Genomic DNA, 4701 nt, shown 5'->3' with positions numbered 1-4701 from the left:
TTAAAAAAAAAAACAAAAAAACCCTTCCTCAAAGGGCTGTCAAATAAAACAACCGAGGCTAGAGAGGTGGTTCAGAGCTCTTGATGCTCTTCCGGAGGACAGACCATAGTTCCCAGCACTCATGGAACTCCTGGAGATCTGAGCAGGTAGGGAAGCTTGAGCCAGTCAGAGAGAAGACTAGCACGCAGCCTTCCTCTGCACGCAGCCCCTGTGAGTGCCTGCCCCAGTGTCCCTCAGCAACAGGACTGAGAGCTACAAGTATTAGACAAAATGAACCTTTTTCTGCTGTTAAGTTGCGTTGGTCAGTGATAGAAAAGAAACTAGAACTCCCAAGCAGCTCTAAAGGTGCTGTGGGAGATTTGTACACTGTGTGAAGATGTATTGCTGTGATTGGTGGAATAAAGAGCCGAATGGCCAATAGCTAGGCAGGAGAAGATAGGCCAATTTCCGGGGAGAAAGAGAAGGAGAAATCCAGGTGCACAGATTCGCCAGCCGACTCGGATGAAGTTGGATGTATGTGCCTTACTAAGAAGAGGTAACAGAGTTACATCGTAGAACATATGTAAAAAATATGGGTTCATTAAGTTGGGGGAAAGCCTAAGTTAATGCCAAGCTCTCATAATTAAAAGTAAGTCTCTGGGTCGTTATTGGGGAGCTGATGGTCCCGCAAAAGATAGTCCTACAAGAAAGTTTGCTATGTAAAGGAGGCTCCTTGAGACTCAGAAATTGGCCAAGCAGTGGTGGCACAAGCCTTTAATCCCAACACTTGAGAGGCAGAGGCAGGTGGATCTCTGTGAGTTCAAGGTCAGCCTGGTCCACAGAGCAAGTTCCAGGACAGCCAAGGTTACAGGGAGAAACCCTGTCTTGAAAAACAAAACAAGACTCAGAATTTGAGGGCCTTGTGAGTGCTAAGGTGCTTAGGAGCACTGACTGCAAAATACTAGACAAGCTGCCTGCACACTGCGCAGAGGAAGCAGTCATACACATTAAAATAAAATAACCTAAAAACAGGAGGGCCAAAGGCATGGCTGGGTGGAGTACTCGCCTAGTGCGCACGCTGGACCCTGGGTTCCATCTCCAGCACTAAATAAGCCAGGTCTGATAGTACACACCTAGAATCCCAGCATTCCGTCCTCAGCTGCGTGTTGAGTTCCAGGCCGGCCTGTGTGTGCTGACTAGTTTTATGCTCTGAACTAGACTCATTTGGGAAGAGGGACTCTCAGTTGGTAAAGCCACTTCATCAGGTTGGCCTGTAGGGTTGGGCAATTCCAACCTGGGGAGGTGGCTGTAGGTTATATGAGAAAACAGCTAAGCAAACCGTGAGGCTTAGGTTAGGAAGCAGCCGCTGAGCAAGCCATGAGGCTTAGGTTAGGATTCTCCATGGATCCTCTATCAGGTCCTGCCTCCAGGTTCCTGCCTGAGCTCCTGTGCTGAATTCCCTCAGTGATGGAATGTGACCTGATAGTTGTAAGATAAAATGCTTGCTAAAGTTGCTTTTGATCATGGTGTTTTATCACAGCCATAGAAGCCTTAACCAAGACATTGGGTTACATAATTTCTAATTTCATGTGCTTTTCTCTTGTACCCTGGGCCTGTTTTCCGCGTCTGGTTAGTGATTCAGAGGACAGAAAGTGTGGTCTGCCATACTGTACACTGCTGTAATTTTCATCTGAACCCACGTCATTGGGACATGCTGACAGCTGTCTTCTGGAATGTGTCTTGTGACCAGAAACATGGGGAGCCTTCAGTGATAACACCTGTGAGCCCAGCACAAAAGGAGGAGGCAGGGGAGAATCATGAGGTTCAGACTACTCTGAGCTACATGAGACCCTAAGTAAAACAAAACAAAAAACATGCCAGGTTGGCAAGATGGTTCAGTGGATAAAGGCACTTACTGTCAGGCCTGATAATTTGAGTTCAATCCCTGGGCCCCACATGGTAAAAACAGCTGATGCCTGCAAGTCGTCTTTAGTTCTCCACACACATGCCATGGTACAAACACACTGTGGTAGTGTGAGTATAATTGGTCCGTCCATTCCGTGTCCCCCCCCCCCCCCCGCCAAGCTCATAAGGGAGTGGCACTATTGGAGGTGTGGCTTTGTTGGAGGAGGACAAGCTTTAAGGCCTCATATGCTCAAGCCATATCCCATGTCTCAGTTCACTTCCTGTTGCCCCGCACAAGATGTGGAGCTCTCAGCTACCTCTTCAGTCCTTTGTCTGCCTGTAAAGCACCATGACCCATCATGATGGTAATGGAGTGAACCTCTGAACTGTAAGGCACCCAATTAAATGTTTACCTTTGTAAGAGTTGCCGTAGTGGGCTGGAGAGATGGCTCAGTGGTTTTGAGCACTGGCTGCTCTTCCAGAGATCCTGAGTTCAATTCCCAGCAACCACATGGTGGCTCACAACCATCTGTAATGAGATCTGGTGCTCTCTTCTGGCCTGCAGACATACACACAGACAGAATATTGTATACATAATAAATAAATAAATATTTTTTTTTAAAAAAAAGAGTTGCCATGGTTGTGGAGTCTCTTCACAGCAATAGAAACCCTAATGAAGACATATATACATCATCATCATCATCATCATCATAATAATAATAATAATAAATAAATAAAAAGCCTGTGCTCTGTAGAATTTTTATTTCTTTCTTTCTCATTCTTTCTTTCTTTCTTCCTTCCTTTCTTTTCTTTTTTTTAAGACAGGATTTCTCGGTGTAGCTCTGATTGTCCTGGATCTTGCTCTGTAGACCAGGCTGACCTTGAACTCACAGAGATCTGCCTGCCTTTGCCTCCCAAGTGCTGGAATTAAAGGCGAGCACCACCACTGCCCTACCTTTTCTTTATTTTTTGAGGTTTTTTTTAATTGATTTTAACTATATAAATGTATGTGCATGTGTGCAGGTGCCCACAGGGGCTCTGGCATGGAGTTTAGAGTTACAGGTGGTTCTTAGCCACCTGACATGGTTGTTGGAAATCACCTGGGGTCTTCTGAAAGAGCAGTACAGATTGTTAACCTGAGTCATCTCTCCAGCTCCCACAGTCCACAAGAAAGGAAGGAAAGCCTCCGGGGAAGAGGAGAGAACGTTGGCAAAGGGAGAGGGTCACCTAGTTGAAGAAGGCTGTGAAAGAGAAGACTGAAGAGGTGGGTAGCTTGGAGGCCTCCTGAGGGGTCAGAAGGGAAACGTTACAGATCACAGATTGAAAGAGGTGTTGAATACAATGTATTCTGTATTGGCAAGATGGCTTGGGGTCAAGGCCCTTGACACAAAACCTGAGCACTAGAGTTCAGTCCCTGGGGTCCACGTGATGGAAGGAGAGAAATAACCTCAAAATTGTCCTCAGACCATACACATGCCCTGGCATATGTGTGCGCACGTGTGCGAGCACACACACACACACACACACACACATAAAATATAATGATACATTTTTTAAAAATGTCTTCTAGGGGGCTGGAGATAGGTTCTGCAGTTAGACACTTGGGTTTTCCAGAGGACCCACGAAGTACGTCATTAATTCTAGCTCCCAAGAATCCAATGTCTTCTGAGCTCACATGTGCCAGACATGCACATAGTACACATATGCAGACAAAACATTCAAATAAATAAATCTTTGTTGTTGTTTGTTTGTTTTTCATGACAGGGTTTCTCTGTGTAGCCCTATCTGTCTTAGAACGTGTTCTGTAGACCAGGCTGGCCTTGAATGTAGAGATCCACCTGCCTCTGCCTCCTGAGTGCTAGAAATTAAGGCATACACCATCACATCAAAATAAATATACACTAAAAAAAGTTTAAAAGTTTGTTCTTTCAGAGCGTTCTCCGTTCACCACTACTTTGTCTGCCCTTTCGGCGGCTTGCACCTTTCGGAGGCTGGAGGCTGCTTGCTGGGGACTGCTGAGCACAGGCTGGCTGGAGAGATCGTGGAGTCAGTAATGCTGGCGGTGAGGTGCATATTCCACCCAAGTACAGAAAATTGCCCCAACTTACCCGGGAACAGGTGATCCAGGGTGAGTTCTTAAGATCACTCATGTGGGTCTGGATTCTCTGGCGCTTTTGGCGCCACTCGGACGCTGTGCTGGGTCACTTTTCATATCCAGATCCTTCGCAGTGAACAGATGAAGAACTGGGGGTCCCTCCTGATGATGAGGCCTGAAAGTATAAACTCAACTCTGGACAAGAGCAAGGTGAGAAGTTTCAAGAAATTACAGCCTTGGGAGCTGGAGAGATGGCTCAGAGGTTTAGAGCACTGACTGCTCTTCCTGGGGTCCTGAGTTCAATTCCCAGCAACCACATGGTGGCTCACAACCATCTATAATAAGATCTGGTACCTTCTCTGGGCCAGCAAACATACAGACAGATAGAACACTGTATACATAATAAATAAATCTTTAAAAAAAAAGAAATTACAGCCTTCATATTTAAAGTTGTATATTAAAGTGGTTTGCCAAGTTAAAAAAAAAAAGTCTCTTCTTTCCTAGGACTGGGGTGCAGTTCAGCAGAAATCCTGCTTAGCGTGCACGGGGATGTGTTCCATCCCCAGAACCATAGAATAAAGTGTACCCTTTATGACATTACGATAGTATTGAACACACCTAACATTGGACTCTTGGTTTACTGATCAATTAATGGATTGGTTGCTTGGTTGACTGAGACAGGATCTCACTATGGAGTCCATACTGGCATGTAACTCCTGATC

General features: G+C 45.7%; 1 pseudogene; it reads left to right on the top strand.

The window, feature by feature from the left end:
- Positions 1 to 2243: 2243 nt before the first annotated feature.
- Positions 2244 to 4445, top strand: LOC148118420 (NADH dehydrogenase [ubiquinone] 1 beta subcomplex subunit 2, mitochondrial pseudogene; annotated as a pseudogene).
- Positions 4446 to 4701: the final 256 nt, after the last annotated feature.

The sequence above is a fragment of the Myodes glareolus genome, chromosome 22 (genome assembly GCF_982192425.1).
Source record: "Myodes glareolus chromosome 22, mMyoGla1.1, whole genome shotgun sequence".
Classification (NCBI taxonomy): Eukaryota; Metazoa; Chordata; class Mammalia; order Rodentia; family Cricetidae; genus Myodes; species Myodes glareolus.
The sequence above is the reverse complement of the archived record's forward strand: the minus strand, read 5'-3'. Positions and strand labels throughout refer to the sequence as shown.